The 23,291-nt window shown below is 44.5% G+C and overlaps 1 protein-coding gene across 1 annotated transcript in view; it reads left to right on the top strand.

Annotated features, from left to right (window-relative positions):
• Positions 1 to 14,724: 14,724 nt before the first annotated feature.
• The window catches only part of BEND6 (BEN domain containing 6), a 62,092-nt gene continuing 53,525 nt past the window's right edge, over positions 14,725 to 23,291 (top strand). The window contains exon 1 of the mRNA XM_075554048.1: positions 14,725 to 14,951. The gene's annotated coding sequence lies outside the window, so the exon portion shown is untranslated. The remainder of the gene's footprint in view (positions 14,952 to 23,291) is intronic.

Here is a 23,291-nt window from a genome sequence, read left to right as displayed (position 1 = left end):
TTGTGCTAAGGAAGACTATTCAAAGTACCAAGGACTGCTCCTTAGAGGCAAGGTTTAAGAGACAGCATCTTATGTACTCTGGACATGACTGGCGAGACCAGTTCCTGGAGAAGGACAGCATGCTGTGTAAGTGGAGGAGCAACAGAAACAGAAGGTCCTCAATGAGATGATTGACATGGAGCTACAATAGGCGGCTCCGGCCCGGGAGCAAGGGCAAGCACGGAACAGGGCTGGGCACCCATTCTGTTGGGCACAAGGGTGCTCTGGGTCAAACGGGCTCAACTGAAGCTAACGACAAAAACATGAATTCCACATACATCCAGAGGAATAAGACGGTATATTTACTACAATAGTCATCGTTCTTGGTGTTCATAACGCAAACTTGTTATCAGAATTATCAAAACCAATTAAACTAAAAGACAACACTTGGCTCCACCTGACATGAACTCTGAAATTATACATTAAAATGACCCTTGATCGGGAAGGTGGGAAGAGAGGGAACCTATCACAATGATCTACATATAGACCCCTCCAAGGAGGACAGACAACAGAAAAGTAGGTGAAGGGAGACAGTGATTGGTGTAAGACATGAAAAAAAATTGTCAATTATCAAGGGTTAGGGAGAGGGGGATGAGCTGATACCAAGGGCTCAAGTAGAAAGAAAATGTTTTGAAAATGATGATGGCAACATATATACAAATGTGTTTGACACAATGGATGCATGGATGAATTGTGATAAGAGCTCTAAGAGCTCCCAATAAAATGATTAAAAATAACGTACCCTTGATCTTTTCTCTTTACATTATGAAGTTAAAACAGTATCATTTGACAGCAATGTAATTGTAAATGAAAATAAATTCAAGTACTGAAATTGAGTTATCAGGCAAATTGCTTACAAAACAACAGATAAGTCTTATTAATTTTTAAAATGACAAATTGAAATTAAAACATTAAATATTACAAATTCTGTTCAGAACTCTCAGATCAAAATATGAAAATTGATTTTCAATGATGAATAAAAATTTTAGGGGATGCTTTCAATTCATTTTTAAAGTGCCTGTGTGTGCCTTAGAAATATGTGCAGAATAGTAATTAAGGCATAATTGCATTTCTGAAAGACAAAAAGAAAAAGCATCTGCCTCTTTCCCTTCAGAGAAAAGGGGAATACAGAAATATCTGTAAAGTTACAGGATCTAAGAGAAAGGAATTAAACTGCTTTTCAGAAGACGTCAAATATTAATTCTTCCAGCAATCATTTACGGAGCATCACTACATGCCAGACATTGTTGCTAACGAGTGATTTTGATTGACGTGGAGACACAATCTGCTGTAGAAGACACACACAAAGTCTTGTTCTGATGAGAAAGGCAACAAAACGTGTCCCGGAGGAGATGCTCTATGAACTGTTTGCTGGACTTGGTGGGCCAAAAGAAGAAAGAAAGACCTGCTCCATGGGAATCAACCCGAACTGAAGCAAGGCCATGTCCCATTTACCAAGCAAAACTCACTGTCACTGAGTCGATTCTGACTCATAATGTCCCTCTATCGGGTTTCTGAGGCTGTAAATCTTTATGGGAACAAATAGCCTCATTTCTCTCCCAAAAGTCCATTCAAAGAATTACAGAAGTGTGTGGACAATGGTTAAGGACATTAGGAAATGGATCGTTTTGATGCTATATGAAACAGGTTGAACTTCATTATCTTACAAGAATTAGAGCCCCCTGAAGGATTTTTAAAAGGGGAGGAATATGGCTAATCCATCATTTCCAACCCTTTCTCCCTTCCTCCCTCGACCACAGACGCTAGGAAAAAAGAATGTTCAGGTCCCACGTCTGCTTGCAAGGAGGGGAGACCATGAGACACACTGCTAACCAGGGGATTTAAGTACAATCTAATTGGGGAAAATGTGGCAAAGAATCTTATTTCCTGATAAGTACATATCCGTGGAGTACCTCGGTGACACAGATGGTTACACAGTCAAAAGGCTGGCAGCTCGACGCCAACACCCAGAGGCACTTCGGAAGAATGGCCTGGTCACAGCCATTGAAAATAGTACGGAGCATAGTTCCCATGAGGCAGCTTGAGGGTGACAGGAATCCACGATTGACCATGCCTCTTCCTCCCCTGCGGCCTGGAGTTGGGACATGGTACCTGGACCTGTGCCACTCACCCTGCATCATGAGAAGAGGATCAGTATTGCCCCAGAAACATGGCTCGGCCACTCCAGCGAAGCACGCAGCCATTTCCAAACCCCTGCTTGGACACAGTCTAAACCTTTGCTTGTTGATAAGCTAACTAAAGTTTGATGTCCTGTTTATAATAATTTTAAGTGTCATTTGGCTAATAATAATTTTTTAAGAAATCATTTTATTGAGGGCTCTCACAGCTCTTATAACAATCCACACATCAATTGTGTCAAGCACATTTGTACATGTTACCATCATCATTTTCAAAACATTTTCTTTCTACTTGAGCCCTTGGTATCAGCTCCTCTTTTTTCCCTCTCTTTCCCACCCTCCCAGGTGAATAATTGTTTTAAGAACATTATTTTTGAGGGGAGCGCGGAGGGAGGGGAAAAATGAGGAGCTGATGCCAGGGGTTTAGGAGAGCAAATGTTTTGAGAATGATGAGGGCAATCAATGTACAAATGTGCTTTACACAACTGATGTATGTATGGATTGTGATAAGAGTTGTATGAGCCCTAATAAAATGATTTTTAAAAAAAGAACATTATTTTTATTTTTGAATTTTCTTTGGTAAGAGTTTAGCTGCACTGGAAAGGACAAGAATGAAGGGAGGGGCACTTTATCTGGCGACTTTTATAGGGTCTGAACAAAGGTAAGTGTAGTGGGGACCATAAGGAAGGCCGACTCCAGAGATGCAAAAGGAGAGATCTGGTAGTTAGGAACCAAGGGGGGGACGGGTGGGGGAGAAAGAGGTTCAGAATAGCTTCTACAGTTTCAGTTTGAGCAACTTTGGGGAAGGAGGAACTGCCTCCATTTTTCAAACCAGCAGAGATGTGAAAAGAGGCTGCTGAGCTCTGCTTCGGAAACGTTCAGCGTGAGACACCTGTGGGACATTCACATGAAATGAGGAAACGCAGTGACGTCTCGGGATCTGGAGGTTGAGAGGAAGGCTTCGGTTTGAGATCCAGCTGTCAGAGCACTCACGACACAAAGGTAAGAGTTCCCAGAATAAGATCCCATACACACAGTCTAAATAAAGCAAACAAAAATGAGGCCCGGCAAATCCAGACACAGAAAGTAGATTAGTGGATGCCGGAGGCTGGGGAGCTGGGCATGGGAGGAGTACTGGGTTTCTTTGGGGTAATGAAAATGTTCTAAAATTAAATTGTGGTGATAGCTGCACCACAGATTAAACTAGATTAATAAGGAAATCAAAAGTAAGGAGTAAAACTAGCCCACTGCCAATTTCTCTGACACACTGTTACCCTACAGAGCAGAGTAGAACCGCTCCACGGAATTCCCATGGCTGCCAATGTTTAAGGAAGGTCAGACTGCCTCAACTTCCCCCCACAGAGAGACTGGTGAGTTCCAACTACTGACCTTTTGGTTAGAAACCCAACATATAACTCATTGTGCCGCCTAGAGGGCCCTGGTCCGGAAACTTTTGTTGCCAGCAGAAGGACTATGTGGTGGCATGCGGCAGGAAGGTGGCTTTGTTATTACTGCGACTGGAGCTGTCTGCAAAAAGCAGCCCACGAGATGTTTGCGGGTCCAAGGAGGAGCCCTGGTGGCACTGCCAGATAAGGACGACAGAGAGGAGGCAAGACCCTGACTGAATCGGAACTGACTCAATGGCAGCAGGCTTGGGTTTCTGTAAAGGGACGAAGACAGTAGAGAGGAAGCTACCAGTAGATTACAAGAAAATGTCTTGGAAGAATTGAACAACAACAACAACAACTTGCCATCAAGTCACTAGGGGCTCATGGAAATCTTATAAGCATCATAAAGCTTTTAGCTTTATGGAAGCAGGCTGCTACATCTTGCCCCCACGGAGCACCTGGTAGTTTCTAATCACTGGCCTTTTAGTTTGCAGCAGAGTACTTTAACCACCGAGCCACCAGGATTCTGCAGTCTTGGGCACACTTCAGTAAATGAAGACAATAATACCCATTGAGAGTTCCCAGAATGACCCTTTTACATCAACTCAGTAGAAGGAATCCTTGTTTGAGACAAGGAGGGGAAGTGTGCTTTTTATGTCTATTAGAACTTGAGGACATGTCTTCGCTTCTCTTTTCATCTAAAAGAACAAGAAGAGTTACACAGTTAGGCAGCTCACGAACGGTCACTAAGCAAGATACGGCCTAAGAAAGAGGAGGATTCCTTGATTACCTTTTATCTGCTCAATGGCGTCACTCAGTGCCCAGAGAATAACCTTATGTCCAAACTCATAAAAGAAAGAGGTTGAATGAGGGTGTAGTAGATTTTCCTGACAAAGCTGAATAGTCAGATCCTAAGTTTTTCCAATGATGATTTTCGTTGTCCCACATGAACACCTGATCCACACACAAACTCGTGGCCTCATCATGTTCCCAGAATATCTTTGTACCACTTTCTGGAAGAGTAGCCAGATCTCACAACTTCACCCTAAATTTGCACATGCCTCATTCTTGGAGACTTACCCAAATTAGTGGAGCAAATGATCATTTTTTTTTATTCAACTGTCCTTTACAATTAGATTATCTTTATAAATAAATTCTTTCCCTGTGGGTAACTATTAAGCCTAAATTAATTTATACCAATTAAATCAGTTCTGAGTTATAATGGTATACATGAGTCAGTGTTCATTTAGCTTCTCTTATTTATTTTCAAAATACATAATACTTAAAAAATAGGAAGTACTATGTTACTCACGAAGGCCAAAAATAATCTGAGCTATAGGCCCTGCTGTTGACCATTCATTCTGTCACTCCCACTGTCAGTGGTGAAATGTTACAGTTACTCATTTCTTCCATTATGGTAACTGAACTGCTGTGCTCCCCTCACTGTGAATCATGGATGTGATGAGGGTATGGAGGCAACAGGTTCAAGTGTACAGTCAGTACATATGTGAATGAGATAGACTCATTCCTCCTCACCGAGCTTGCTTTGCCAGTCACCGCTACCATATAACTGACCCTTCCGTTAGCGCCAAAGGAGCCTTTCTGGTGTGGGGGTTGCTTGTTGGGGTCGGGCGGTAGACCATGACCTCAGCCATGTGACTCCCAGGCACTCCCTGGGAGAAAGAGGATGGTTTCTGCTCTCATGAAGATGTGTAGCCCTGGAAGCCCCGCAGGGGCAGTGTGCCCTGTCTTGTTGCAGTCAACTCGATGGCGGTGAGTTGATTTTCGGTTTTCCCTTGAGTTCCCTGACAGTAAATGGAGTGTTAAAAGCAAGGGCGGGGAGGATAAAAATGAAGGGGATGCACATACAAAAAGAGCACTTTTTTTTAGAAGTATCTAAGCTAATTACAAAGCCGTGGTGTCACTGGTGAAATGCCCAGCTGCTAGCAGCAAGGGTAGCACTTCAAACCCACCCGCTGCCCCATGGGAGAAAGATAGGCGGGCTGCTTCTATAAAGTCCTATGGGGCAGTTCCCATGAGGGGTTGTTATGATTTGGAATAGACTCAGGGACAGTGGATTTGGTTTGGTTTTAAAGTCAATTACATGCAATCTAGATTAAAGCTGAAACAAGGTCTTTTCCCAGAGACATTTGAACCCAGGTCCGACCTTAAGGCTCAAGAGTAAGGTGCTCGTTTGGAAACAGCTTGTGGTAGCAAGTGTACAATTCTGCTTGATGTGATTGAACTATTATGGAATGTTTTGGTATATGTATTAATCCCAATTAATAATCATTTTTTCCTCCCTCCCCTCCTCGCCCCCTAATAATATTTTTTTAAGAGTAAAATTCTCCTTGAGTTTTAAATTGCAAACTAGAGTAACATCAGACCAGATTTCTACATGGGCAAACCTTCCTGTGAAGAAGGCATCATGTAAACCATGGCTCCTGCCTTGGAGAAACTTAAGACAGGGGAAGATTGAAATACAGTTAGGATAAGTACCGAGTTACCAATTTCGCAGCATGGAGTGGAGGCTTCTAGCAGGGGTGATCAGAGAACCCTCCCAGAGGAGGAGAGACTCCTACTGATACACGAAGACTGGGTAGAACTGGACAGACAGACTCATATTGTGATGTCCTTTCCTGTCTCTGTGGAAATGTGGTTCTGTTTCCCCTTTCTTTTAATTACTCCTAGTACAGTCTTAAGTTTCCTTAAGATCAGGATATTACTCTCTGATTTTCACCACATGAATCTAGGGTAACCATTTCTGATTATTAAGGTCACAGCATGAAATTTGATAAATTCTCAGGAAAGGTGCATTTCTTAGACTGAACACTAGGTTTCTAGACTATGTCCCACATAGAATGGAATAGCTTGGCTTCATCAGCTGTTTAAGACAAAGAAATAAAAATCTTGCACTGTGTCTTCCAAGTTCTTTATATGCACATACAAAACACATGTTTCTATCTATCAAACTGATCCTTTGTCCACTGAAATGAGGTTACAGTTCAGGTACTTCTGGAGAAATTAGTAACTTGACATGCTCGTATGCTAGTGTTAAAATCTAGGAAGGTACTACAAAGCTGGTAAAGATAAATGGCAGGACAGTGAAAATAAAAGGGATGGCCGTAATCATGGTTCCCAGAACATCGTATAAGCAAAGACATTGCTTATTTCCAGCTCCAGGAGGAAAGAACTAAATTGAAGAAATATATTTATTATACACCGAGGTAGTTGGTTTATTGTGCCAACCTGGCTGATAAACACACATGGGGTTCATTGAAGGGGAGAGGGATAAATGGCTTGGTGAGCCTCCACTTTCCAGTTCTCGGTTTTCTTGCTTTCTAATGGTCGGACCAGGGTGTAGCTGCCTTAGCCAGTTCTCTGCTTCAGCTGGCAAGGCTCACTTCCTGCAAGACATCCCTGAGGAGAAGCCACATGGTCCTACCCTGATGCAGCCCTGGGCACTAGAGCAGCCATGTGCAGACCCCTGTCAGCATCCCTATTTACACACTCACCGCCTTGGCTTTCCTCCTACAGTCAGCATCATAGTGTGCGTTTTGTGAGATAGAGGACTTTGTGGATTGATGCTGGACATATGGGCTAATATTGGACTTGTGGGCTTGGGCAGCACTGGGTTGAGATGTTTTCTTGATGCGCACTTAACCTGTACATAAAACTCTCTTTTATACATGAATTTCTATGGATTTGTTTCTCTGCAGTACCCAGACACACACATACCCTGGTGAGGAGAAGTGAGAGAGAGCTCCTCGGGTGAAAGACCTGGCTTTCCTCCCGGCTGGAGGACGCCTCTAGAACAAACTGGGTCCTGGCGCCATGACTTTATTCTCTGGGGAAATACTCTGGAAGGAAAACATTGGGATTTCCCTCCAAGTGAACTCCTTCCTGGGGGAGTGGGAGCAGAGACACTATTTATCCTTCGACAAGTAAAGCAGCAAAGCTCTCATCAGGCTTCCTCATCTGTTCTAGGGTTTTCTCAAAGCCGTTTCACATTTCAAATGAGTCAGCAGATCCTAAATGCACTTTCCTTCCTTGACCACTACGGAAATTCTGAAAGTAAAAGAACCACTTACTTAGATTGAAGTCAAGAACAGAAAGCACTAACTTCTTATTTCAATATTATTATGACTCATCAGAAAATAAAAAAACACCAGAAGAGCTGATGCCAAGGGCCTAAGTGGAGAGCAAATGTTTTGAGAATGATGAGCGCAACGAATGTACAAATGTACTTTACACAATTGATGTATGTATGTGATAAGAGTTATATGAGCCCCCCAAAAAAGGATTAAAAATAAGAATAATAATAAATAAAGCCACAGTACAAATGAAGAAAAATAAAATAAAAAACAACATCCCTCACTGACCCATGGCCCTACAGGGAAAACATTGGAAACAGTGCGGGAATTGCTCCTGATCTGACCCACCACAGAGAGACAAAACACTAAGGGTGTGCAACAGAACAGCAAGGGGAGCAGAGCAAAGAAGTCTGGAGGGAGTACCAAAAATGGACTTTGGGGCCAGGGTGTGGCACCCCATCAGATAGTACTGGAAAACACTCCTAAAGGCCAACAGACAGACCCTGAACTATTCATAGGTTTTTCTTTTTTTGCCGTTGGTTTGTTGTTGCTGCGTTGTTTTCTTTTGTTGCTTTGTTTTACTCTGTCTTGTTTTTTGGGCATATGATCATCTCTGTGGTTCTATCTAGAGAAGATAGCCAGGGTAAACAATCTGGAGGAGAAAAGCGGACTGACAGTTCCACGGGGACCTAGTGGAGGGGAGAGGAGGAAAGTAACCCAGGGACAAGGGAACAACAAGTGATCCAAAAGCAATGGCGAGGAGGGTGTAGGAGGCCTGGTGGGGCGTGATAAAGGGCAATGTAACCAAGAGGAATTACTGAAACCCAAATGAAGGCTGAACATGACAGTGGGACAAGAGGAAAGTAAAGGGAAATGGAGGAAAGAACTAGGAGGCAAAGGGCATTTATAGAGGTCTAAATACAGGCATGTACATATGTAAATATATTTATATATGATGATGGTAAAATAAATCTATGTGCATATATTTATAGGTTTTGTATTAAGGTACCAGATGGACATTGGTCCTCTACTCAAGTACTCCCTCAATACAAGAACACTTTGTTCTATTAACCTGGCACTCCATGATGCTCATCTTCCTGACATGAACACTGAAAACAAAGTGAGTGTATAAGCAAATGTGGTGAAGAAATCAGACGATGCCCGACTATCAAAAGATGTAGCATCTGGGGTCTTAAAGGCTCAAAGATACATAAGCAGACATCTAGCTCAGAAGCAACAAAGCCCACATGGAAGAAGCACACCAGCCTGTGTGATCACGAGGTGTCTATAAGATCAGGTATCAGGCATACCTGATCAAATCATATCAATGTGAATGAGGGGGAGTGTGGAGTGGAGACCCAAAGCCCATCTGAAGGCAACTGGACATCCCCTTACAGGGGAGTTGTGGGGAGGAGATGAGCCCGTCAGGGTGCTGTGTAGCAATGATAAAACATACAACTTTCCTCTATTTCTTTTATGCCTTATTTCCTCCCCCTTCCCCCGCCCCACTATCATGATACCAATTCTACCTTACAAATCTGACTAGACCAGAGCGCATACACTGGTACATATAGGAGATGGAAACAGGGAATCCAGGACAGATAAACCCCTCAGGATCAATGAGAGTAGCGATACCAAGAGGATAAGGGGAAGGTTGGGTAGAATATGGGAACTGACCACAAGGATCTACATATAACCCCCTCCCTGGGGGACGGACAACAGAAAAGTAGGCGAAGGGAGACATCAGACAGTGTAAGACATGACAAAATAATAACAATTCATAAATTATCAAGAGTTCATGGGGGGGGGGGGAATCAGGAAAGGAAGGAAAAAATGAGCTGGTACCAAGGGATCAAGTAGAAAGAAAATGTTTTGAAAATGACGATGGCAACAAGTTTACAAACGTGCTTGACACAATGGATGGGTGTGTGGACTGTGATAAGAGTTGCATGAGGTCCCAATAAAATGATTTTTTAAAAAAAAAGAAAAACACTTTCCCTGACAGGGGTTTTACAGCAGCTGCTACTAAGAGTCAACAACAACATCCTTCAGGCTATTCAAATTCTAAAATTTTAGCATGTTAAAATCCAAGTGAATGTTAAGGTATTTCTTGAGGAGAAAATAACAATGAAAATGAAATTTTGATAGGGGGGGGGAACTATTTCTCCTTAGAAGGAAATGTTTTACTTATGGTAACACAAACAGTAATAAAATATGTAACAAGTCTCAGATTTTTCACTAATAAGACAACATTCTTTGAACTGTTTATACAAGAAAACACAAGTATCCTATCAGCAAATTAACTTAATATTTCATTCAATTTTCCCAGAAAAGAAAATCTATCTGATCAAATCCGCTGAGTTATATTTTGTGGCATACATTTATAAATAGATATACCATATATACTTGAATATAAGCCGACCCGAGTATAAGCCGAGGCACCTAATTATTACGGGGGAAACCAGAAAACCTGATTGACTCAAGTATAAGCCTAGGGTGGAAAATGCAGAAACTATTGGTAAGTTTAAATAATCAAAACAAATGAAAATAAAATTACTAAAAATTGAGACATCAGTGGGGTAATATATTTAAATATTTATTTTAAATAAAATAAATAAATAAAAGGACAAGTCATTTAACATTAGTAAACCAGCACAGTAAGTGGAAAATAGGTTCAACAAAAACAATAAGGTATCAACAATGATACCTTAAGAGTACTATTCCCTGAGCTCAATCAGCAACCAAGCTAAAATGTAGAGTTAAAATCCTTCAAAACTGGATTCCTCATCATCATCCGTATCCCAATGCAGAGCTTCAGCTGGTGTGAGGTCATCATAGATGCTGTCCTCACTGAGATCGCCATCATCACCATCACTGCTGTCATTTTCATACAAAGCGCAGTCTTCACTGCCATCCATAGCATTGCTAATACTACATTTCTGGAAGGCACGTCGCACCATGTCTTCTGGAATGTCTTCCCATGCATCTCGAACCCACTTTGCTATTAACTCTATGTCAGGCTTCATGAGACTTCCTCCTTTTGTCGGGCTTGACCAGATGACATCCATTCATGCCAATGACCCGTGTAAAAGCCGAACCCCAGTTTTTCAGCACATTTTTGTGCTGAAAAACTCGGCTTATACACGAATATATATGGTATATTAACCTCAGGGAAATTTTAAAGGCCTAGAAAGATAATAGTTGAGACTCTGCAAAGGTAGAATTCCAAGGAAATATTTTCCTGAGAAGATACATTTTTCTTTTCTACCTACCACTGAGTTCTATTTGCCCAGGGAAAGGAACTGGCAACTTAAAAACACTATACATCCCGGTTTCCCATTCAGAAAATATTTAAGAGCCCATGTAGTAGGGTACACATTCGGAGACTGACCCTGATGTCAGAAGTTCAAAACCACCACCTAGTACATGAGAGAAAGATGAGGCTCTCTATTCCTATAACTGTTACAGTCTCTGAAACCCAAAGAACAGGTCTACCCTGTGTTTCTAGGACACTGTGAGTCGGTATTAGCCGATGGCAGTGAGTCTGGTTTGGTCAGCCTGGCACTGAGCCAGGCACTGGAGATGGAGCAGGAAACAGAGAAAGTCATGATCCCTGCCCTCAGGAGCTCAGTCTAGCAGACTAGGCAGACCTCAACTACACATACAGATGTCAAACTACCAGGAATCTCAGAAAATAATCTAGAAAGAACCGCTCCAGCTTTCCTACCACCATGCAAACCCCATACCAACTTGACTGTCCTTGAGCTGCCTCTGACTCATGCGGCCCTGAAGGACAGAGGAGAACTGCCACAAAGGGTTTCCAGCATTGTAACAATTTATGACAGTTTATCACACTTTTTCTCATAGTGCAGCTGGGGGGGCCCAAACCACCGACTTTCATATGAGCAGTCAAGCCCTCTAACCACTGTGCCACCAGGGATCCTCCACCACAATGCAGGTCCAGGACAGGTGTCAAAACTGACAGATTACTGTACAAAATACAATCTACAATCATTTATAATGCACATTTAGAAATTCAACTTTACAAAATATAAAGATAGCTGCCACGTATTGAAGACCTACTAAGAACTAAGTGATTTGGGGGGCTTTTGTTGTTGTTTTCACATATTTGTAATCTCCCCCAACAATTGGCAAGGCACTACCCTCCTATTTTACAGACGAGGAAACTGAGGCACAAAGAAGTTAAGTGATTTATGCACTTCATAGTTAATTAGTGCAAAGACCAAAATAACTGAGCCGACTGACAAATCATTCTCCCTGGAGCAGCTGCTGGGTTCAAAATGCCGCCTATGCAACCACTTAACCACTGCACCACCAGCGCTCCGTAAGCCATAAATAGAGCTACCAATTTGCTGACCAGTTAATATATATGCTCCAGAGTCCTACATTGAACAGAAAGCTTTCACCCCCCAGGGCTACAAAAATAGAACTACTCATCATTGTGCAACACCATAATGCGGTTAACAGTAATAATGCAGTATAGGTTTTGCAAAAGTCCCCAAACTTATTTGGCCTACCCCCTCCTGTTCAGAAAAAAAAATTACCCCGCGCCCCCGGCAATGGAAAACTGTTGTACTGCATAGCCCATAAGCCAAGATACAGTGTAGGCATCTACTTTTGCAGCCCCTCTGGATGTTCCAGCGACCCTCCCACTGGAAGACAGAATGCACCATTTTGGGCAACACGGCTATAAACCAACCAGAGTCCATAAAACACCTACGATTTAGCAAAAGATCACACCAGCTGGTAAGATGTAATGAAATGATTTCTTGGGAACATGGACAGTGGTGTATTCTCTAATGACATCAAACATCAGCCTCAGCAATCTCTATGCCTGGCTGTGTAATTCTTTCACAAAACAGAGGGGGGGGGGAGATTTTAAAAGGAGAAATATCCTACATTAGGAGGTGGAGGGCCTAGGAAGAAAAAAAAGCAAAAACCCTGGATCCTGGAGAACTCACGGGGGCTTTGGGGTTTGGTTTGGTCTCCAGTGGGGCTCATCCTACAGGGTCCCGCTGTACTCAGATCGCCTACTCACCGAAGGCTAGTTGTCTGCGTGCTGAGGGAAATCAACACAAGCGTCTAAGCCTACGTTTAAGTATTTAAGCACATTCAAATCACACACAGTCCACTCTCATTTTGCTAAAAGAAAACCAGAAATCCCCAGTAAAACACGAACGCCTTTAGGAATGAATGGGGAGATCAATTTGCCAGCTCTCCAGATGAGAAGCATCTGGAGCAAATGGTCTGCCGGCTTTCCCAAAAGCACTGTGCCAGTCTTTCATCCAAGCGAACCACTGCCGCTCACATCGCCCAGGACCGGCCCTGGGAAATTACAGGCTGTAAATGACGCTGACACCCAACCCGTGGCTAACTTTCCTAGGATCTGCAGTGCATCTGTCATCTCCCCTCTTGGACAGTGTCCCCACTTCACCCGAAATCGGCCACAGTTAGAGGACTTTCAGTTGTGGAATCGCTTGAAAAGAGCTCGTTCGCTTCGGTTGGGGAGAGCATGCCCGCCACCCCCTCCCTGCCCGCTGGTTTCTTAACCCGGGAGTGACTAACAGTAGTACTCGGTAAAGAGAACTTCTGCTGACCTTGAGTGTGCGCGCTAAATAAATTACCTCGGAACGAAAGTGGTGAGATCTCAAAACGGCATCTGGGGAGAAAAAGAGAAAAACGGGACTTCATGTAACTCCTGGTCCTCCACCTGCCGAGCTAGTGACTTGGACCCCGGGGCGGGGGCGGGGGTCGGACACCTTCCGAGACCCTGTGGAGGGCATCCGAAGGTTGGGGGGTCACTTGGTCCGAAGTCTGTAGATCATTTCTTCTAGAGAAGTTTGCGAGAAAGTTCTGGGGGAGTCGGGGAGCCCCGAACTCTAGGTTACTTTCTAAGCCCGCCTTTCCGGTGATGGAGTCCTAAGGCAGGGACAGACCGCTGTCCAGGGTCCCCCTAAATCGGCTTGGGGCGTCAGTACATCGGACACGAAGGATTGCATCCCGTCCGAGCCCTTCCAGCTGGCTCTCTGCGGCAATTTTCCACCCCCACCACCCCCCACGAAAGACTGAGGAGGGCGGGGAGGGGGTGCCACCCGGGTGAGGGGTGTGGGAACTGACCCACGTCCGCAACTGGGGAGGGGGCAATAAAGGGTCTCCCGGCGCCAGGCTGGTCGCGGCGGCTCTCACCTCGGCTCCGGGAGCGACCCGAAAAGACGGATTTCATCGGATGCCTCGCCTTCTGGAGCTTGCGGTGCCAGCAGCAGAAGAAGACGATGGTGGCGATGGTGCCCAGCAGGAGCAGCAGGAGGAAGAGGGCGCACTGGATGCTGTAGGGTCTCAGCAGCACGAGGAACGCGGCGGCGATCATGGTGCGGGCGCGGCGGGGGCGGCCGGGCGGCCGCGGGGCTGCAGGGCGGCGGCGCAGGCACCCGCGCGGGGCGCACGCCGAGCGGCGGGCACGGGCGGGCAGGGGCGAGCGCGGCTCAGCGCGTCACGCCCGCCGCTCGCGGCCCCGCGCCGCGCTCAATGGCTGCGCACCCGGCGCCAGGCGCGCCACGCGGGCGAGCCGAGGCTGCGGGGCGCGCGAGCCATGACTCAGCACCCCGCGACGAGGCCGGGACGCGGCGGCGGGGAGCCTCGCCCTTCCCTCCCGGGCGCCCCCGCCCGCGGCCGTGCGCAGCCCCCGGGCGCAGCCCCGCCGAGGACGCGGCGAACTGGGAGGAGCAGCGCCGCCGCCGCGCTCTCCGCGGCCGGCGCATCGTCTCGCGGCCTCCGCATCCCCCTCCGCGGGCGCACGTGGGCCGGGGCGGGGCGCGGGCGGGGGCGCGGGCGCGACGCCCGGGCTGCAGCGGCCGCGGCCCGCGGGAGGCCGGCCGGGGCGCCGCGGTGGGGGCTCGGCTGATGACATCACGGCCGGGCTGCGGCAGCGCGGGCGCGCGGACATGGCTGCTGGGGCTGCGGCGGTAGCGGCCGGGCCCGCGGGCTGCGCCCTGGCCTGAGGTGCGCGCCCAGCGCCCTCCCGCGGGGCCGCCGGCCAGCCCGCGCCGCCGGCAGGTGCGCTGGGCCGGGCGCCTTTCGCACCGGGGCACGTGGCGCACCCACCTAGCCAGCCTCCCTTGGCACAATCGCTGTGGAGCCCGGCCTCGGGAGGTGCCAAGGAGCCAGGGGGAAATCGGTTAAGGTGGTGGGCAGCGTCTCCCACCGGTGCTCCCCCCACATCCCACCTCCCCGCGCCCTTGCCCGCAGGTTGAGGCTTTGGAGGATGCAGCCGGGTGAGCAATTGCTTGCGGGAGGCTGGGAGGGGGGCGGGGATGTCCTGGCACGCTGAATGGAGAACACTTGGGAAGGGCCTCCCGTGGGAGTTTGGGTCCTCCAGGAACCAGGGACGCACCCTTCTCCAATCCCCTCTAACCTAGACGTGCTCCCGAATACTGGTGAACAAAACTTGGTGCTATTTTACCGGAGGGAAAGGGGGGCACTCCAGGCGTTTACTGTACAACTCTGACTCATCTGCTATTTTCGAGGAGCGAGATAAAATACATTTAACAATCTGGCGTATGAAGGAAGTTGGGGGGTTGGCTTGTAAATATTTGGGGGAGAGTGTGTAGAGAGTGTGAAGAAATACTGATCTGTCACATGCACGCACACCCCTCTGCCTTTCTCTTCCCCTTCCCCACATCTCTTTGTAACCAGTACAAAGTATATTGCAGTTGATGCCGGTCAGGGAATTCCATAGCTGTCTCTGGCGCAATGGCATCGCAGACGGTAAGGCAGGGAGCCTGCACTGTGCCTTTCTGAGGACCGCTAGGACCACCTGGCCAGAGGCTGCTCCTGCAGCAGTCTGCAGCATCTTGCATCCTTGCCAAGCCCGTGCGCCACCGCATTTTGCTGCCCGCAAGGCTTTCCCTGTATGGGGTGGGTTTAGCTTGTTTTCCTCCTCTAAAGAAACTGTGATTATAGCGACAAGGTAACTCATTACTCTTTTGGACGTTTTCTTAAAACTGCTAGCGTCGACACTTATTTGGGAAGATATTTAAAAGAGTAAAGAAATTATGTCACAAAAGTAATTTTATCATGAATAACAATGAGTACAAGGAAGAAGAAAATGTTCTAGACTTGAATACAGTGACAATTGTACAAGTCTTCTTGATATGATTGGATTATTGTATGACATGTGGATGAAGTGCTAATAAAACTATTAAAAATATATACGTAATTTTTTAAATTCTGGAAATCAGTTAAAAAGCTGAGAAGGTTTAAGTTTGGTCATTTAGGCTCTCAACGGTGGTGTTTCCTGATGATACAAAACCAATGTCCAGCTCCTCCTAAAAGCCTTCCCATCTCTGCTCTTGAAAGGGGTCACTCCTTACCATGGGAAAACATCAACAGAACCCCACACAGGCACTGTCTCTTAAATGCCAGTTCCATAAGCATGAAGACTGTCAGATAAGTTTTCTTATTTGCTGTTTGACTTTCTAAAGCCAAATAAACCCTGAAATTGTTGACATGTCCAATCCCATTGGGTTGCTCTGGGTTGGAGATGGAAGCTTGCTTGCAGATGCTGCGAGGGCAGCTTCGTGGGTGCCTAGCACTCAAAGGGACTGGCAGGTAGCCCTGCATCATGTGCACATGGTTCGCGGGTTTTATGCTACTCAGCCCACTGCAGGGAGAGATGATCTTCCTGTCTATTGTGCAATAATGACGGAAGAGAATCCTGAGCTCCTGCAATGTCGGTCCTTTTCCTGCTTGCCTCACAACGGTGTAGTGTTTAAAGTAACAACTGCAAACCTCGGTGAGAATAACTATGAATTTAGGAAGGTCATCTTTACTTTGTGCTTCTCATTGATTAAAACTTGGGAGTGAGCTCAAAGGGCTCAAGTATCCTTGAATAGAACTGTCTTAAAACCACAAGGCATAGTTACCAATTTTCCCCAAGCTCGGGCCTTTTTAACAACAAAAGGCAACTAAATAACAATTATGGTTATAGATATAACTATATAACTAAATAACAAAAATAGTTATAGCTATTGCTTTTCACTCCATTGTTATCATCCTGAGTCTGCTGCAGTTATTTATCAGTTCCGAATACACACGAACATCATTTATCTCTCCGCAGCAGACAAATGCTTAACTGCGCAAGAATAGGTTTTTTTTTTTTAGGTGCATTCATTTCCATGATCTCAGGGACAGGAATAATAAGCCAACCAAATCATTCATTGAATATTTAGAATACATTTTTATTTTCTGATTTGTTTTTTTGCTAATTTATTATTTCCTTCACCAAATAATGTCATCTTAATTTCTTCTTTCTATGTGTGTTGATGTGGTGCCTAATGCTTTGAGGAATTCAATACATATTAAATTAGCCAATCAATCCTTTTTAGAAGTTAATTTATAAGAAGCCATGGATTTCATTCTAGGTTTTTGATTTAAAAAGAATAATTGACATAATAAAAATGTCTAACTTTTTTTTTGTCAAATTTGGTGGTAAGGATAGGGAAGGAAGGCCCTGTGGCCCAAATCTTTCAAGCCAAGAATTCCCAAGATAGTTAACTTCCAGAATATCAAAATGTAAAATATATATTGTGCAATGTTTTTCAGCTTTAAAAAATCATTTTATTGGGAGCTCGTACAACTCTTATCACAATCCATACATACATCCATTGTGTGTCAAGCACATTTGCACATCCGTCACCCTCATCATTCCCTAAACATTTGCTTTCCACTTGAGCCCCTGGTATCAGCTCCTCATTTTTTACCCTCCCTCCCTGCTATCCCTTCCCTCTTGAACCCTTGATAATCTATACATTGTTATAATTTTGTCATCTCTTACACCGTCCGATACCTCCCCTCACCCACCACTCCGCCATCCGTTCCCCAGGGAGGAGGTTATATGTAGACCCTTGTAATCGGTTCCCCTCTTCTACTCCACCCTCCCTCCACCCTAGTTTTGCAGCTTTTTTATGACAGTAAATGATCCCTAGCATCTAAGGCAGCAGTTCTCAACCTGTGGGTCGCGACCCCTTTGGGGATTGAACAACCCTTTACAGGGGTCTCCCAATTCATAACATTAGCAAAATTATGAAGTAACAACAGTTATGAAGTAACAACAAAAATAATTTTATGGTTGGGGGGCCACCACCACATGAGGAACTATATAAAAGGGTCATGGCATTAGGAAGGTTGAGAACCACTGATCTAAGGGAATACAAATGATTGAGGGAAAATAGCTAAAAGAGTATTAGATATGTTGAATGTGAGCTGTCACTCAGCCCTTCTTTTCTGTGAATTCTTAACCAAATTGAGAACAGACCCAAGAAACCAAAGGGAAATTGAAATAATTAACTATATTCAGGGTAAAGCTAGATGGAAGAACAGCGCTTAGACTCATGGGCAAACGGGGTAGCTTACTCTTTTCCTGTAACTAGGCATTCCTACCTAGTCCCCGCTGAAGGACTGCCTCCACACACTGGGGCAGAAAGGAAATTTGATCCCGCCCCAAACTGAAGATGACTCAGGATTAGGGCAAGGGTGGAGGAACAGTTTTGAGGGGAAGAAGGAAACCCTGAATTTTAGACCCACTAAGGAGAGGAGGGACCAGTCCCTAGAGAAGACGTTGTGTTTGTCAAGTAGAGGGACAGAGAGATGGACTAGCGCGGTGGCTGCAGCAATGGGCTCACGCACGGGAATAACCGTGAGGGTGGCGCAGGACTGGGCAGTGTTTCATTCTGTTGCGCAGAGGTGGGGCTGCTATGGTTTGGGCCGACTCTATGGTTTGGGCACCCCACAACAAGGAGGCAAACGTAGAACTGGTGGCATAGTGGGCTACACAGTGAACTGCCGGTGTCAGGGTTCAAACCCACCAGCCCCTCTGCAGGAGAAAGACCGTATTTCTGCAGTGCAGATTTAAAGTCTCCGAAGCCCAAAGGGGCAGTCCTACTAAACCTATAGGGTCGCCATGGATAAGAATTGGTTCCATGGTGGGGAGTTTGGGTTTTAGAAGATGGCAGTGTCACGATGACATGTGAAAACACCCAGCTAGCCTTTGGAAATGAAGGGTGACAAGTCGGAAACAACGACAAAGCCGGGAGTCACCCACATAGATTATAAATGAAGTCATGAAAATGCTTTAAATGACTGAGGAAGAGAGAGAATAGAAAGAATTGGGATCAGAACTTTGAAAGCCATGCCCATCAGTGGACTAGTGGAGGAGAACGGAAGGCAGGATGTGGGAGAGTTCTAATTTATTGGCTTACTAGGACAGGTGCACAAATGGAAGGTTAGCAAGACAAAACCTGGTGTGTAGAAGAGCTGCGTCGTTGGTGTGTGAGTCTGAAGCCAGACACCAAAGCTTGGACAGAAGTAGGCGAGGAAAAAGAGAAGCTTGTCCACAAGCTGAACCCTAGAAGTGGAATTCAAGCCCTAATAAAGGTCAATCTTGTAAAACCAGGGGTTCTTGAACAAGTTTCTGGGGATCCTGAGGGATGGAATCAGTGAGTTGAAGAAAAGATCAAAGACATTCATTCCTTTGAGGATTTTTGGTTTAACAATGTGTTTCCGTCTACCTGGAGTCCTCCCAGGCTGGTTCATGCTGTTCTCAGACTGCTTTGGGCTCTGCAGAGTTAAAACTGACCTGGCTTAGTGGTGATCGCTCCTGTCGGTGGTCTTCTCCCCACCCATCCTGGCAACAAGTACTCAGACCATCCTCCACTCCGGGTAACTCCACGTTACTCAGACCATCCTCCACTCCCCGTAACTCCACGTTACTCAGACCATCCTCCACTCCGGGTAACTCCACGTTACTCAGACCATCCTCCACTCCCTGTAACTCCACGTGGCTGAGGAGGACTGTCCCATAGAGTTTGCATGGCCACAATCTCTGGAAGCCACGGAGTTTCTGGGTGGGTACAAACCACAGCCCTTTCGATTAGCAGCCAGGTACCTAGCCATTTGTACCGGTAGGTTTCCTCACAGTGATAAGGCTGTTATGTGTATTTGAGTCCATTCAAATTCTAACTCACAGCAACCCTATATGACACGGAAGAGCTTCCCAAAACGGTTGTAGAGACTACTCTTTACAGGAAGAGATAGACACCATATATACTCATGTATAAGCCGAGTTTTTCAACACATTTTTATGCAGTTTTTGTGGTCAGCTGATAGTCAGGACGGCTAATACTCAAGTATATACGGTACATCTGTTCTCTTGGCCCCCTGGTGGTTTGACCCAACAACTGTTCTGTTTGTAGGCCAGCACATAACTGTGATGCCGCCAGGAGTCGTTCTTTTGTAGTCAGGCTAGAAGAATGATCATGAGAGAACACGAAGGAAGATTTTGGAATATAGCTCAGCTTGTCTCTAAACTTTTTAATGATAAACTCAGGTGGAAGCAAGTAAATTACCCCGTTGGACACCCATGGAAGCACTAGCTCTCTGCAACAAAGAGTTTAGATAAGGAAGTACTCACTCACTGTCATCAAGTTCACATCCACTCCCAGCAACCCCAGTGGGATTCTGGGCCTAACTGTATGGGAGCAGACCACCCCAGCGTTCTCCCATGAAAGGCACAAGTAAGAAAATATTGTCAGTAAATCACACCGTTTTTGGATTGACACTCTACTTTTTCCTAAGTGAATCTTTTATTTTAATTCTTAGAATTAAACAGCATGGAACTGAGAAGAACTTGAGGAAATATGTCCTATAGTCTGTTTATTCCCAAATCAATTTTCATGACACGTTGAGCCCCAAAACCACTGCTTAGAACATATAGGTGCTTCTATGTGTAGGTGAAAGAGCCACCTCATCAGGAAGAGTCTAATATAGTCTAGGAGGGAGTTACCAGCCGCCAGAACCAGAGGAGCCACCATGCACATGGACCTCTTACTGGCTTTTTCGTATTTGACTATTCATAGGAAAAACAATTGTTAGTTGCAATAATATCAAATATTATATTTAGAAAACATTCCCTAGGAAAGGTTTTTATATCCATTTTACCACAATAAAACTTCTAAAATAAGATAAAGGCCTCACTATAAGAAAAAATATTTTTTTAAAAGAAACAATATTTTACAGTATTATTGCAAATTGCTCTTTTAGCATTTTAGAAAATTTAGAGCCTAATTAGTTTCTGTTGTCGTATGGGCTACCAGACTGCAGAATCCATGATAATGCTATGAGAGGGGAATTTTATATTTATATATATATATATATATACATACATACATATATATATTATATACACACATATGTATATACACATTTTTTATGAACATTATAGACTTCTCAAGAAAGTCTGCTGAGTTTGGGAGGTTAAAAACATCGATATAATTGAATTCTTCTACTCTATAATGCTTTGCAGACAGTTTGGGGATGTAATCATTTATTATCCACAAGCAAATTTAATTCATTTATATCGTTTCCACATTGACTGTGGAATTAGTCATGCAGCAAAATACTGTCATTTGGCCAGAAAATTTACTCATAGCTGTGTGAAGTGCCAATGGAAACTGAGAACTGCTCATAAATCAAATTACAAAGCACTCAGAGTTATAAATCACTGAGCAGCATTGTTCATTATTATTCAGAGAGTGTAAAATATTTCCACCATGTCTAAGAATAGGAAATTTACAAAGCAAGTTTGAAAGCTTACAATATCGCCTTCTAGATCCAAGATGAGAATTGCCATGTGAGCTACAAGAATTTCTACATTCCTTAGTGAAAAAAAGAAAAGGTAAGATAGGAGGTGTGTAGTACCTTAGTAATTATGTTATGAAATGAGTAGATCTTGATTAACAGATACCTAAGAACTAACTTGCAGATTGTGTTGATAAGAAAGTGATAGCAACACTTTAATAGCTAAACGTTATCTATATCTTAAAATAATTCCGTGTCGTTGAGGAATGCACACTCAATAGTTCATGGGAATGTGTTCAGATGCCAATGCACCAATGTAAGAATAATAAAGGAGTCAAAGGTACCAACTATACCAAGGAGAACAGAGAATGGAAATGAGTAACTAAGATTAGTAAAAGATGTTTCAGTACTAGACCGCTTCCAATAGTTATTGGTATTATTCCATTTTAGTGGTATTTTGTGGATCTAGAAACAGAAAAGGATATCTTACAAGGTCTTTGTAGCCCTAATACTTTATAGAATAAAATGGTAATAAACAGCAAGCACACTGAATTAGACTCTAGTAGAGTTCCTATTTCAGCAGAGGAAAGACAGGGGCTTAATGCCTGTTTTTATTGATTTAGCTCTCCAGTTGTAGTGCAAAAGGAACCCAGGGGGCTATGTGTTGGGCTGATAGCCCTGAGGTCGGCAGTGTGAACCCACCAGCTTCCCCATGGGAGAAAGGTGAGGCTTTCTGCCCCGCCCTCTATCTTATATCGTCACGTGAATTGGAATGGACTTGGTGGCAGTGAGTGTTTCTGAGTTGTTGTATAGAGAAGATCAAACCTACAAAAGTTCTCCCAAATGTAGGTTAGGGCTGCCCACCCCTAACACTCAAGTGCCAACCACATTTGGTGAGTTTACCTGTCCTGTTGCAACTGTAAACAGATTGGGAGTGAGAGAAGTGAATTCCATCAGGTAATTCTCTTGGAGTGTCAGTTCTAATCCTGAGAAGGGAAAAGACCTGGTTAACTATCAAGGATCACTTTTCACATACTCTGTCATGAAAAGAAGGGTTACGTTGATTTCTAAACTGCCTTCAAACTAGTTAAGAATTCCAGTTTATAATTAGATATTTGAGCAACAGCAATGGCTGAAAAACCTAATCTTGAGTCAGTCTGTGAAGCGCTACATAGTTCTAAAGCCTAAAATTGGCAAAAAACAAAACTTAACACCAGGTTCCCAGAAACTACTTTAGCATCCTGAGAAATGTAGCAACAGTCCTGCATCCTAAATTCTGCTCCAAGCTGTAGTTTATGAGATGGTTCAACATTTCATAGCCTTCTGTGGAGTCTTCTGTGTGGTCCTTAATCCCACCAGGTTGATCTGCCCTCCACCATGGAGAGCTACCCATCTGCGCCAAGTTTTCAACTCCACCCACCCATTAACACTAGTTATTATCAGGTCACGGATGAGGAAACAGAAGCATAGAGAAAGAACATGAGTCGTAAGTATTCAGGGTTATAGGCTCAGATATTGAGAGATAGTAACCAGTTAACTCACAAATACAGAATATTAATTTAGGACATAAAGGGTTAGATATTTCAAAAAAATTAGTTTAGCTTTTCATATTAAAACTCATAAGACAAATTTAGTTCTAGAACCTGTGTCTATGACTGATTAAGTGTCCCTATTTCACTATCAAATATGATACTGAGGAGAGATTCAGATTGGAAAACTCTCTGGAACGATTGGCATAGTGAAACTCTGCCTGTACCAAACAGATAAAGAGAAGTGTCTCGGTGGATTTTCTATTCTTGAGTAGAAGGACAGGCTTAGCCTGACCTCTTGTTTTGAAAAAGGTAAGCATTTGCCTGAGATTCTGTCTTTCCTTGGTGTTCCAGCGACTTTTCTGTTGTGAAATCAAAGGCTTACGAACATTACTCATTCCTGGATGAGTCCCCTACTGCTCTCATTCTTGAATATTGAGATTGGATGGC

Source organism: Tenrec ecaudatus, chromosome 7, assembly GCF_050624435.1.
Source record: "Tenrec ecaudatus isolate mTenEca1 chromosome 7, mTenEca1.hap1, whole genome shotgun sequence".
NCBI lineage: Eukaryota > Metazoa > Chordata > Mammalia > Afrosoricida > Tenrecidae > Tenrec > Tenrec ecaudatus.
The sequence above is the reverse complement of the archived record's forward strand: the minus strand, read 5'-3'. Positions and strand labels throughout refer to the sequence as shown.